The 15,056-nt window shown below is 36.9% G+C and overlaps 1 pseudogene; it reads right to left on the reverse strand.

The window, feature by feature from the left end:
• Positions 1 to 9,828: 9,828 nt before the first annotated feature.
• LOC129405931 (olfactory receptor 2D3-like) lies at positions 9,829 to 10,760 on the reverse strand (annotated as a pseudogene).
• Between the last annotated feature and the right edge of the window lie 4,296 nt (positions 10,761 to 15,056).

Here is a 15,056-nt window from a genome sequence, read left to right on the forward strand (position 1 = left end):
ATTAGCATGCCGGACTTTCTCCATCACAGAGATGGATGGAAGCTTGTCATCTTCCAAACATGCGGCATACGCCCTAACATGTTTGTGATCTGATGTAAATGCAGAAATGACATGAAAAATATGAACCAGTGAAAAGAGTTAAATTTGCTCCTCATCAGTAGTTTGTTATTTATGCTCATATTCTTAATAGAGCTCCCATAAATATTTTCCCTGAACAAAGACTTGGGAAAGCAGTATTTTGAAAGGTAATTTCTTACCTCCATTTCTTGTTATAAGTAATAAAATGTTCTTTGCTTAAATAGGCTGGGTTGCATCACATAGAGGCAAAACCCATAATTTGGGTATCAAAGTGTTGAATCTTTTAATGACCATTAAGTTCCACTGGTGTAAGTCCTTTCATTGAGAACAGAAAATGGGCTAATGGTATATTTGTTTCCAATGGAGAAGCTGTGCACCTGAGGTTTAGCGGGAATCTAGATGAATGTCACTTGGTTTTAGTTTGGAATATAGAAGGTTATAGCAATAGAAAAACAGAGAAACATATTTCATTCCAAGGAACGATATCCAATTTGGGGGTTGTTTCTCCTATGTGATTTATTCCTTACCAACTTCCACAAGGAGAATTTAATAAGTATCAGAACAGTTGAATCTATAAAAGAAAAGAGAATTCCTGAAGGTAAACCCTGTGGAATATTGGTGACCTGAAAGTTATTATGATTATTTTTGTTTTTCTCCCATACCTGATGATGTTATGCAACCTATTCCCAGCGGTTGACCATGGGATGCTGGTGACAAATTCATAGTCAGAGGCATCAGCTCAGTTTCTAAGTTTGAGTGTCTGACCAACTGCTCAGACCCCCTAGCCCTCAGAGTATCAAACATAATGGAAAAAATGGATGAGTTCACCCACAATCATATATTGATAAAGAGTTCAGGATATCTATACACACTTAATAATGGAAATAAACATAAAATTAGAGGAAAGCAGAATAAGGAACAACTTTAATATTATAGGGATCCAAAAATAAGAGGAAATAATCAGACCTGAATCCATAAGATACATCACTGTATCACTGTATCACTGTTATCCCACTGTTAAGGGATTTACTCTAGTGGGCACCAGTTACGTCTCCATTTGTCCATGTCCAATGCTAGTGTAGCCCAATGGTGCACTGGGGGATCTTTCAGGATCAGTGGAATGAGGACCGTCCTTGTTACTGTTTTTGACATATCAAGTATGCCACGGATAGCTTGCCAGGCTCTGCCATGTGGACAAGATACTCTTGGTAGGTTGTCGGGCTCTTTGAAAGGGACAGAGGCTTTGGGGGTGGCCTATAATCACCTTTACAGGTGTACCCAGTTTACCAAATATAATATTTTGCTCACTGGCATGTTGTAATGACCTGCACACTGACAAACACGCACCTTCCTACATCTCTGGGCAGCACCTGGGACATCTGCGGCCTTAGGTTGTTCTGTTTGAGATTGATGGAGTGCGACTGGAGGTTTTTGAGCAGCTGGCAGAGCAGGACCCTATCGAGGGGGGTCTGTACCAGGTCAAACACCTGCTGTTTTAGAAAAAGCTTGCGATTCTTTGGTCATCTTTGATGGTTTGGTAGAACTCTCTAGTAAAATATCTTAAAATGTTTAAAATATCTTAAAATCTTAAAATATCTTAAAATATCTTAAAATGTCTTAAAGAGTTGATTATAGTTTCCATTTGCTGGCTTATAATTATGCTAGTCAGGTTTTTCTCTTCTGCCTGATTTTCTCTTGGAGGCCTTATGAGTCTAAAAATTCATCACTTTCTTACAATTTATAAATTATTAATAGTAATTATAGTAATATTTTGGGATATTTTGTATTTGTGTATTAATTGATGTAACTCTCTTTTATTACTAATCAATTGTATTGGAGTTTCTCTTTATTTCTTCATGAGTCTAGCTAAAGATTGTGGATTTTGTTTATTCTTTTGAAAATTATTGATTTCATTGATCGTTTGTATTTAAAAATTCCTTTATAATACTTCTGCTTTTTTATTTCCTTCTTTGTACATACTTTGGGTTTGATAAGTGAGTCCTTTTTTTCAGCTTTTCAAGATATGAGGTTAGGTTATTTATTTGAATCATTTTTTTGCTTCCCAGTATATTTGTTCTGATATAAACTTCCTTCTAGTAGTTTTTGCTATATTTCACATGTTCTTATAGGTAAGTGGCCTCTTTCATACTTGTTTTCTTCTTTGATATCTTTTTGGCCCTATGGTTGTTTAGTAGCATGCTGTTTTCTTTCCCAAATGTTTGTTTTTTAACATAGGTATCTTTTTATTTAATTTCTACATTTATTGCACTGTGATCTGTAAAGAAACTTGATTGGATATCTATTTCCATGATTTTATGAACACTATTATTTTTGGGATACTTGTTTTATGTTTCAAAATGTTGTCTGTTGGGGCCAGAGTGATAGCACAGCGGGTAGGGTGTTTGCCTTGCATGCGGCCAACCTGGGTTTGATCCCCGGCATGCCATATGGTTCCCCAAGCACCGCCAGGAGTAATTCCTGAGTGCAAAGCCAGGAGTAACCCCTGTGCATCACCGGGTGTGACCCAAAAAAATAAAATTTAAAAAAAAACACGTTGTCTGTTTAGGAGAATGTTCCATATGCAATGGGGAATAATGTATATTCAGCTTTTTGGTTTTAAAGTGGGTACCATTTTTTGTGAATATTATGTAAAATTAGCACAGAAACCACCAGTGGACTTTTGTGCTGCATTTTTTTGTTGTTGTTGTTTTCTTAATAACTCATTTAAGTATATCTCCACAGGCTGCATCTGCAGAAATAGGAACCACCTTGTCCTGGGCAGCACCCCAGTTGCCATTCTGCTTCTTTTCCTTCCCTCTCTGTTTTCTATTCACCACTTGTTTAAAGTTTATTTTCTCTTTTTCTCCGTCCACATCATGCTTCTCTTCCTTCTTCTCTTTCTTTGACCCCAATTACTCTACTGTATCTCTACCCATTAGTTATTTCTGCTGACTGATTACATCTTCTGACATCATCAGAGTGAAAAGTACTTTTGGATCATGAGTGCAATTGGCTGAATAGACCGGGGTTAATCGGAGGGGGACAGGTTTGCCTGTGCCCACTAAAGCAGAGCCCCTGGCAGCCACTTGCTCCCACAATCCTAAATCGCTGCCATACCCCAGGCCTGACTCCACTGTCTCAGGACAGACTTTACCAAGATACAATTTGTTGAAAATTCTGTTATGTGGGTTTTGTGACTGAAATCTTCAGGCTTTCTCAGAGTTGGGATGGACTACCTCCCTCACTTGTCAATACACATGGAAGCACTGGCAGCCACTCCCATGAACCAACTCCAGTGCCACCCTGTAAGCTCTATTATCGGCCTGTCTTCAGAGACCCATAAATAAATTTTGAAAGAGATCAAAAGCCACAGTTAAATTCGAATCCACACATAGCAGAACAGACTGGGGTAAATCAGAGGGAAGGCAGGTTGGCCTGTGTGCACTCAATCAGAGCCCCCAGCAGCCACCAGCTTTCACAATCCAAAATCACCACCATACCCCTGGACTGACTCCACTGTCTCAGGACGGACCTCGGTTACCTGCTAAAAATTTTGGTATGCAGGTTTTGAGACTGAAATCCCCAGACTTTCTTGGGGTAGATATGGGCTACCTCTCCTCAATTCCCTATACTTCCAGAAGCCTAGGCAGTCACATCCACACTCCAAAGCTGCCACCCAATTGAAAAGCTACCCTAGCCTTACCATCCCCGTAAAAATACCAAATGCCCTGAACAAACACCATGACCTCTTAGCACCTGTATTGCAAACCATAATGCATAAAAGGAAAAGGAGGGAGATCAGGAAGAAAAGTGCCTCCCTTAGAGGGAGGCTGAGGGGGGTGAGGGGGTGGGGAAACAAGGACATTGATGGTAGGAAATTACACTGTAGAGGGATGGGTGCTGGATCATTTTATGACTGAAACCCAATTATTAACAGCTTTGTTATGATCTATCTCATGGATATTCAATTTAAAAGAATTTGATAAAGAAGTAACATGGAGTTCATGAATAGTTCAATCAGCTAAATCAATGGCTGAATAAATAGCAGTATTCCTACATTTAAAAAATGCTTACATATGCTCTTATAAGGGTTTTTGAGATGATTGATTATGTTTATATGTAAATGAGGTTTGTAAAATAACCAATCAGATCTCTTATCCACTTATAAGGACTTGCAAGATGGTCTCATACACCCTTGTATAATTAAGGTTTGTAAGATGATGAAGCAGATTTCTTTTAAAGTTTGGTTCCTCCCCTACCAAAAAAAAAAAAAGAAAAAAATTAGGGGCTGGAGTGATAGCACAGCGGGTAGGGCGTTTGCCTTGCACGCGGCCGACCTGGGTTCTAATCCCAGCACCCCATATGGTCCCCTGAGCACCGCCAGGGGTAATTCCTGAGTGAAGAGCCAGGAGTAAGCCCTGTGCATCGCTGGGTGTGACCCAAAAACCAAAAAAATAAAAAAAGAAGTTTGGTTCCTGTTGGGGACTGCTCAGGACCCTGAACAAAAGAGGACCCCGAAACCTTTACCCTGGACAAACTGGAAAATTCCATTACTAGCTTTGCATGACCTGAGGCAAAGGTGCCCTTGTGACAAAGGAAATAGCCAAACTCAAGAGGTAAAAGTAGTCCAGGGCAGTTAACTAAGAGACGCCATAAAGCCCTAAAGTAGAATGCTCCTGCCAGATAAACCCTTGCCTTCCTCTCCCCACTATTTCTCAATCTACTCTTGAAGAATGTTGTAAGCCCACCTAATACACCCCGAACCTTTCCTTATTTGGTCTGAGAAGACACTTCCCTGATGATTGACAACTTATGTACCAACCCCCTGCTAAGAAAAGTATAAAACCAGCGTGGCAGTTAATAAAGTTGCCATTGATCGGCATGTGTCGTCTTGGGCCCCCTGTTTACTAACCTCACTAGTCTTATTTCAGGTCGGGACCCTCACAGAATCCACCCAATTAGGAGCGCTTTCCACTGTTGTATCTCCGCGGGCCGGAGAGATCTCTGGGGGAACACGCAGGTTCCTCCTTTCTTATGTAGTCCCTTCCTTCTCATTTCCTTTGTAATACAGGCTGGAGTCTCACAATGGTGGTGCGCAAGGGAACATGCAGTGCCAAGAATTGAACGCATTCAGCTACACGCATCACAAGTGCTCTGACCCATGTACCATCTCTCTAGCCCCTGGATTTCTGATTTCTTAAAGAAGATTGTTCCATTTTGAGATATAGTTCACCAATTTTGGGGGCTTGCTCAGCTTTTTTCTTAGAACTTCCCACACCTTGGAGAAAGACACAGGGGACACTTGCTCCAGTCTTTAAAAGAACAGGCCCAAGAAAACCGCCAGAACAAGAATGTCAGTCACTTCATCAGATTCATGATTCACTTTTAAAGTGGTTCATAACACTCCATTCTTCTTTTGGTGCTAAATGAATGATACATTTATTTTGTCATAAAGTAAAAAACTTCCAATAAGACCGTATTGTTATTTTGTACAGTTGGCTTAGGTTTTCATGGCATGGTCCCTGTAACAAAGGATAAAAATTAGTGTATTTTTGATATTCCAGAAAATAGTTGGGTTTAATTCTTCTTAACAATTTAAAATTATACCTTTAATTGATAGCAGAGCCTGGCAAGCTACCAATGGCATATTTGATATGCCAAAAATGGTAACAACAAGTCTACAATACGGAGACATTACTGGTGCCCGCTCAAGCAAATCAATGAACAACAGGATAACAGTGCTACAGTGCAGTGCTACCTTTTATTGAGGTTGCAAGAAGGGAAAATATTTGATTTTCCTTAACAGACAACAGTGTGTAAGCTTAATATTGGTTAAGAATATAGTTATGACACTCTTGGTATGCCTTCCTCAACACTGAGTTACAACAGCAGTTATTAAGGATTGAAGGTATAATTTATTCCAACAGCATAGTCTTCATTTGGGTGATTACTTCTCATTTATCAGTCAATTTTTTACATTCCCCCCAAAATTATTTTATAGGTATTGGTATAATAAACATGCAGAAGACAGGAAAGCATGTCTGTAATATACCAAATATTTTTAATGAAAAAGAACATTGCATATATTCTTGTCTATGTAACCCTACATCCATCCCAGACTATCTGTGAGAAATTGAATTTGGGTACTCTACAAATATATATGAAACAAAACAATTTCCTAAAGTAGTGTTTTGTGGGCTGGAGTGATAGCACAGCCGTTGGGCATTAGCCTTTCACGCGGCTGACCCAAGTTCAATTCCTCTGCTCCTCTCCTAGAGCATGGCAAGCTACCAAGAGTATGGAGCCCGTGCCGCAGAGCCTGACAAGCGACCCGTGTGTATTGGATATGCCAAAAACAGTAACAATAAGTCTCTCAATGAGAGACGTTACTGGTGCCCACTCAAACAAATCAATGAGCAAGGGGATGACAGTGACAGTGACAGTGTTTTGTAGTTTTCTTTGTACAGTTCTTTCACCTCTTTAGTTAAGCTGATTCCAAGGTATTTGATTTTTGAAGGCATTATTGTGAACACGACTGTTTTTTTTTTAATGTCTCTTTCTTCTCTTTCATTATTTGTATGGAAAGCCATGAACTTTTGGGTGTTGATTTTGTAATCTGCAACTTTACTATAGAAACCAATTGTTTCTAGGAGTTTTTCTGTAGATTTTTTAGGATTTTCTAAATATAGTGTCATGTCATCTGCAAATAGTGATAAGTTGACCTCTTCCTTGCCTATCTGGATGCCCTTGATATCTTTTTCTTATCTAACTGCCATGACAAGTACATCCACAATATAGTACTGGATTATATACATATATATGCTATATATTCTATATACTGAGTATTTGTATTCAATATAGAATACGAGTAGGAGAGTGGGCAACCTTGTTTTGTACCCAATTTCAGAGGCAAGGTTTTTAGTTTTTACCGACTGAGAATAATGCCTGCTGTGGGCTTGTGGTAGATGGAATTGACCATACTGAGAAAATCTCCTTCAATTACCATTTTGTTGAGAATTTTTATCATGAATGGGTGCTGGATCTTGTCAATGCTTTCTCTGCAATTATTGATATTATTATATGGCTTTTATCTATTCTTTTATTGATATGTTATATTATGTTAATTGACTTGCAAATGTTAAAGCATCCTGGTATCCCTGGAATGAGTCCTACTTGGTCCTCGTGTTTGATCTTATTGATGAGTCATTGGATCCTGTATGCTAAGATTTTGCTGAGGATCTCTGCATCTGTGTTCATCAGGGATATAGGCTTATAATTATCTTTTCTGATGGTGTCTCTCTTTGCTTTTGGTATCAGGGTGATATTTGCCTCAGAGAAACATGAAATAAAAGAGGGGACAAGAAAATGGAGATATATCCCCCTGCTTATAGGTAGGGAGGATTAACATTGTCAAAATGACAATATTCCACAAAGCATTATACAGATTCAATATTGTCCCTATAAGGATACCCATGACAGTTATCAAAGAAATAGACAAAACACTCCCAAAATTTATATAGAACAATAAACCCCCCAAGAATAGCTAAAGCAATCCTTTATTCGTGGGGGAAAAAGAAAATGGGTTGCATCACCTTCCTTAACTTCAAACTCTACTACAAAGCAATAGTAATTAAAACAGCATGGTATTGGAGTAGAAACAGACAAGCAAACCACTGGGATAGAGTTGAATATCCTGACACAGATCCTCAAATATACGATCACTTATTATTTGATAAAGGAGCAAAAAATGTGAAGTGCGGTAAGGAAAGCCACTTCAACAAGTGGTGCTGAGATAACTCTATAGCTACATGCAAAAAAAAAATGAACTCAGACTGTGTCCAATGCCAGGTACAAAAGTCAGACCAAAATTAATGAAAGACCCCAATATCACACCTGATTCCACAAGGTACCTGGAGGGAAATGTAGGCAGAACCCTCCATGACATTGAAGATAAAAGTATCTTTAAGGGTGAAACACCATTGACCAAGCAAATGGAAACATACATAAACAAATGGAACTACATTAAACTAAGAAGCTTCTGCACCTCCAAAGAAATGGAGGTGCTTCTGCACCTCCAAAGAAATACAGAGACAGCCCATAGAATGGGAAGAATTATTTAACTAATACCCATCAGATAAGGGGTTACTTTCCAAGACATATAAGACTCTGGTAGAACTTTAAAAGAAAAAACCTCCAACCCCATCAAAAAAATGCAGAGAGGAAATATAGAGAAACTACCACAAAAAAAGAAATACAAATGGCCTAAGGCACATGAAAAAATGCTCCATATAGCTAATCATCAGGGAGATGCAAATCAAAACAACAATGAGATATCATACACCACAGAGACTGGCACACATCAAAAAGAAGAAAAACAACCAGTGCTGGTATGAATGCAGGGAGAAAGGGACTCTTCTTCATTGATAGTGGGATTGCTGACTGGTCCAACTTTATGGAAAACAACACAGGCATTCCCTAAAAAACTATAAATGGGCTTTCATATGAACCAGCAATACCACTCCTGGGAATATACCCCAGGCGTGCAAAAAAAAAAAAACAGTAGAAATGACACCTGCACTTGTATGTTCATTGAAGCACTGTTCACAATAACCAGAATATGAAAACAATCTGAGTACCTGAGAACAGATGACTCATTAAAGAGACTTTGGTACATCTACATAATGGACTACTTTGTAGCTGTTAGAAAAAATGAAGTCATAAAATTTGCTTATAAGTGGAAGGACATGGAGAGTATCTTGCTAAGTGAAATGAGTCAGAAAGAGAGGGAGACATAGAATGCCTGGACTCATTTGTGGAATATAAAATAAAATAGTATGAGACTAACACCCCAGGACAGTAGAGACAAGGGCCAGAAAGCTTGGTCCTTGGTTGGAAGCCTGCCTCAATTGATGGGGTAGAAGGCAGTTGGGATAGACAAGGGACCACTATGTCATTGGTGGTTGGAGGAATCACTTGGGATGTGTGATGAGTGCTGAAAGTAGACAAAGAATCAACCATGATGACATCTCAGTATCTGTATTGTAGATCATAATGCCCCAAAGTAGATAAAGAGTAAAAAGGAAAGTACCTGCCATAGAGGCAGGGGGTGGGATGTGTGGGAGTAATCAGAGGAATAATGGAGACACTGCTGGTGGGAAAGCTACACTGGGAAGGGATGGCTATTCGATCACTGTATGACTGAACCTCAATCATGCAAGCTTTGTAACTATTTCACGGTGATTCAATAAAAAAAAAATTTAAAAACTAAGAACAATTTACAAAATCCAGTGCCAGGGTTTTAAGATAAAAATGTTATCTATATCTTTATGACAGAAAATTACAGAATTTAACTTATCAGAATCATATAGGATCACAAAACTTGTGGATATCTCTAAAGGATGCTACCATGTGATATGACTGACAGACATATAGAAAAGAAAAGAAGATATCCGTATGGAAATAAAATTTATAAACTAGCAACTTATTGTGAATGAAGATAGTTTAAAGTTTCCAACTATTAACATAACTATATACTTTATATTAAAGTAGCAAAGAACTCTTATGAAAAATGAAACCACAGAGAATAAGCTTGAGCAAGATGCCATAGGTCAATTAAAATAGCCTTGATATAGAGTCGCCTGTATGATTTTTACTGATTTACTAGTATGAGAATTAACAAAGATGTTAAATATGCTAAAGCATTTAAAAATGCCTTCATATCTGTGTGTAAACAATATGAAGATCATTCCCTCAAAGGCTTTGCTTTCCAACGAGTTTCCTGAATGCCTCCTTCACATCCTTGTTCCTCAGGCTATAGATGAATGGGTTAAGCATAGAGGTCATAACTGAGTAGAACACTGAAATCACCTTATCTCCCTCATTCATTTTCTTGGAATTTGGTCTCATATAGGTAAATATTGTTGATCCATAGAAAAAGATAACAACAATAAAATGAGAACCACAGGTAGAAAAGACCTTGAGTCTTCCATCCCCAGACTGGATTCGAATTACAGTGATAATAATATTCCAGTAGGAGAAGAGAATGAGAGATACAGACCAAGGATTATTAGCACGCCCATTGCAAAGATGGCCATCTCAGCTTTGTAGGTTTCTTCTGAAGCCAACTTTAGGAGTGCAGGTGGTTCACAAAAATAATGATTAATTACATTCTGGCCATGGTATGAGACACTTAATGTAAATGATGTGTCAACTAGAGATACAAGTATTCCAGTGGCCCAAGACCCTATAGCTAGCTGGACACATACCCTATGGGTCATGATGGTGGGGTAGTGAAGGGGTTTGCAGACAGCAATATAGCGATCATAGGACATCACTGCTAGGAGAGAACTCTCTGTACACCCAGCTACCAGGAAAACAATGATCTGAATTGAGCACCCAACAAAAGAAATGGCCTTTCTTATTACCAACATATGAACTAACATCTGGGGAACAATTGTTGTAGAAAAACAGAGATCAGTAAATGACAGATTTTTAAGAAAAAAGTACATTGGTGTATGAAGTCTAGAGTCAATGTGAATTAAGACCATGATGAGCATATTTCCAAACACAGTCAGTAGGTAGATGTTGAGAAATAGAACAAACAGCGGGATCTGCATATGCTGGTCTGAAGAAAGGCCCAGCAAAATGAATTCAGTCATATAGGTTTTGTTTTCTGCACCCATTGTTGTCTAATTCCCCTCCCCCCACATCAGAATAATTAGAACAATGAAAAGTTGATTATCATAGAGATCTGAGTGCAGAAAGTGAAGATCTCATTCTATTTACAAATAGAATAGACTTTAAAGTACTTGAAAATAATCACTGCACTTAATTTCTTAAAGATTCCACTCCTGTTGGAAGTATCTAAAAGTAGATTATGTAAAGGTGAAAAATATAAAGTCTTATCTTCAATAAGAAGACTCAGCTCCGTTTTTCTTCTTTTTTTGAACACTTTATATATGCTAAAATATAGAGTCACAGTTCATTTCTGAATTTTTCACTGGATCAGAGAATCAAGGCTTGATGCAATATTAATAATAAACTTTCAGACAAGGTTTTCATCATAGAGCTGAGACTGTGGAGACAAAATTCAACAAAGACAACATACATACTGTGGTTGTAGGAAAGACCATTTCAGAATTTAGCAGCTTTTTAAATAGTTGCAATGCATTACTTAGTATAATATTGTTCAACCTTACTCATGCTGCAGTTTGGAACACAATATCCAGTCACGAAGGGTAGATGAATCAGTATGACAGTATGAAATTAGGCACTGCTAGGACAAGGCATACTATCTCGAATATTCAACACAGTCTATCCTTCCTGGACTTCAGAGTTATTGCTATGCTTCAGAACAAAGGAATAATAGCTGATCTAAGTCAACAAGTTTTAAATGAGTTAGGAAAACTAATAATGTCTTGGAACAATGAATGAACTGATTTCTCTGAGAATGAAACAATATTAGAATGAAATTGTACTATCCTTGGACTTTCTGCTAAGCAGAGATGTCACAACTGAAAGTCAATCTGACTGTCAGGGCCATCCTGAGATAGGAGAAAATCAAAGATAACATACTCAAGAAGATTGGTTTTCCACATAGTCTGTTCCTGAAGCTGAAGTATAGGGAAAATGTCATTAGATTACACTGGAAGTGACCTTCCAAATCTTCCATATAAATGACACAGGAGTTTCCAAACACCACTTCACTTCAAGACCACTGGTTTCAGTGATATCTTCATGAGAAAATTTCCAGTCTATATATAATTTAAAATGGGATTAAACCTAAACATAGAGATATCAAGATTATGCACTTAGTGGGAATAGGAAGGCAGAATCATGAACTATAGAAAGAGAATTGATAAAATTAAATAGTAAATAACCTCTTCCCTTGATTGAATGCATAGCAAATATATAAGTAGTTCATTAAAAAAAATGTATCAGGAAAATATTCACTTTCTAGTTGTTTTTTGAAACTGACTTATAATACATTAGTAGATTATTAATAGATTTTAATATGTGAACCTAGAACTTACTAAACTGAAAAAGAGAAAAAATTGTCTGATAATCATGTAAGTGTGCTGCTCAGGAAATATTTTTTCAATTTTATTTAAGTGTGTGTACTATCATAGTTACAATATGAACTACACTCTTTTTTTCTGGCTTTTTTGGTCACACCCAGCGGTGTTCAGGGTTGACTCCTGGCTCTGCACTCAGGAATCACTCCTTGGCGATGCTTAGGGGACTACATGGGATTCTGGGAATCGAACCCGGGTCGGCCTCAGCCGCGTGCAAGGTAAACACCCTAACCACTGTACTATCACTCCAGCCCTGAACTACACTCTTTTGAAGAATCATATGAAAGCTATTTAAAAGAATACTGCTGTATGGAGTTCTTTGGAATCAAAACATAATAATGTACTATTAACACACTTGTTATAATTTTATATGCATTTTGTTAATTATGAAATGCATGCATTGAGCTATTCATTTTAATGTGTACATTTTTTGTGGTAACAAATATGCATAATGATACACTTTAAATGCTAAACAATTTAAATTTAATTATTTAATAATCAAAATAAAATTATATGAGTATTTGTTAATAATTTTTTTACCTTGACTAGACACAAATTTTACCAGAGAAAAAATCCTCTCAATCTAAATGTCTACATCACATATAGACATATATCGTATATTTCAGGATATACTAACTAACTTGTTTTGAAGTAGAATTTAGCATGTTTCTAAGAAGTCATAAATACTGGCTTTCTCTCTCAAGCCTGTTCTCTAGCATTGTATTTATCTGGCTTGCTCTTCCATGATTTCTCTTAAACAAGTATTACTTCTCTGCCTTCACATCTCTCCAAGTAAGTTTCATTCAATAAAAACCACCTTGATTCCCTCCCCCCCACACACATGCACACAATTTACAAATATCTTTAACTTACAAAGATGTCAAGAAACAGATTAATACTTATTAATGCAAATATTTCTTTAATCCATTCCTCAACTATGATTTTTATAATAGTGGTTATACAACCTATTCCTGCCAGTTACCATTACTATGACATGATTAAGGAAGTCTCTAAAATCAGATGAGAAATAAACTAAATTGGCTAGTCTATTTGTTATCTATAACTTTATAAAAAATGACTCCAAATGATTATAATGGCTTAAATGAACATTTACTGAACTTATAATTTTCAGGTTGTGATTTGAGCTTCTCTAGAACTGAGTCAAGCTCAGCTTTTTAGTTAGACTTGTTCCTTTGTATATATATATAATCAGGACATAGGCCAGTAGGTGGCTTTTGCTCAAACATTAATTCAGTAGCATTTGAATTAGGAATCCTTCTCTACAAAGCATTCATTGTCTAGCATGGTGGTTCTGGCTATTTCTACTGACTTCTCAGGGTTCAAAAATCAGTCATGTATAAAACTAAGCTGTAAAACTATGTATCTGATGATATCAGAGTTACAATAGTCCCACGATAGTCTCTCAAGGTCCCACAGGTCAAAGAATTAATTTTACTTCACAATAAGGAATGGAGCATATTTTTCAGCTAAAGAAATGTACTTCAAAGTTACCTAAGAGGGAACTGGATAAAGAAGATATAAGACGGTATGTCCATTTTCCCAAGGATCATAACAAACTGGAAATGTAATCATAGGTGCTCTCAGTGAGAGCTGTAGTATAATTATTCTTATATAAACTAGAGAGCAGGAAGCATGAAATACTACCTTGGATGATCAGGGATATTTAATTTAGTAAATGATGCTAAACCAAGTATAGAAATACTACTAGTTTTGAAGGAAGTTAGAGAAGGCCCATTTTTATCAGAAACTCCAGTGTTCTATGTATGAACACATGAATTAAGTGTCATAAGGAGAAAGAATAGTCCAAAACAATAAGTCATTACCTACATGATAAAATTAATGAATAAATCATTGAATATATCTAGGGATGAATAGATTCATTCACATACATACACTCAAACACTCCAAAATACTTACCATTCTAAGTTAAAGTTAGCTGGAGTACCACCACCTAGTGTGTTCCCCAGCTAACACAAAATAGTAAGTTTCTGTTTCTGGAGAGACATCTTCTTTCTTACCTGGAGGTCTAGAGTGAGTCTTTCTTTAAGAATAGGTGAAGGGATGTTACACTGACTATAGTACAGTGGAATCCAAAGTGATAGAACTTGGTATTGTATCCTCGTGATTATCTGTCCCCGCTTCTAACCAATGTGCGAGAAATGTACTTTTTCATGAACTTCATTCTAAATTTTGTTTGTTGGATTTTTCTGTATTAGTTAAGAACCTTTTTTTGAAGAAGCAATACTGAACTGAACCTTTTGGAGGAAGATTCTTGAAAGACAAGGCTCTGAGAAGTGATGCAAACAGGACATCTCTAGGGTTTTCCTTGGGCACAGCCCACTCTATTATCTACAAACACAATGAGATGCCATGGGACATTATCTGCAATCATAGATAGAGTTGTGTGAATCTTTCAATACAAACCTTTCTCAAAATAAAATGGCAAGTTTAACAGTTTGTGTAAAACTTAATAATTCATCTATACACTCTTTTTATTTGGAGCATCAAAATCAAGCATGAGCATATATTTGTAGCTTCTTTATTTAAAATCCTCAAAAAGAAAAAAACTCTTAATTTCCTCAATATGGGTTTAAATATTTTGTCTAAGATTATAGTGCGACTGTTAACTATAGTATCTGTTAATAAAAAAGTACTTTGGGATTGATAAAATTACTACAATAATCAGTAATTTTAACTATTTGTCTAATACATAGCATATTATTCTGAGAGATGGTAGGTTAGAAAAAGTAAATGCATCTTTATAAATTTTTCTTTGACCCCAATTACTCTACTGTATCTCTACCCGTTAGTTATTTCTGCTGACTGATTACATCTTCTGACATCATCAGAGTGAAAAGTACTTTTGGATCATGAGTGCAATTG

The sequence above is a fragment of the Sorex araneus genome, chromosome 6 (genome assembly GCF_027595985.1).
Source record: "Sorex araneus isolate mSorAra2 chromosome 6, mSorAra2.pri, whole genome shotgun sequence".
In the NCBI taxonomy this organism is placed as follows: Eukaryota; Metazoa; Chordata; class Mammalia; order Eulipotyphla; family Soricidae; genus Sorex; species Sorex araneus.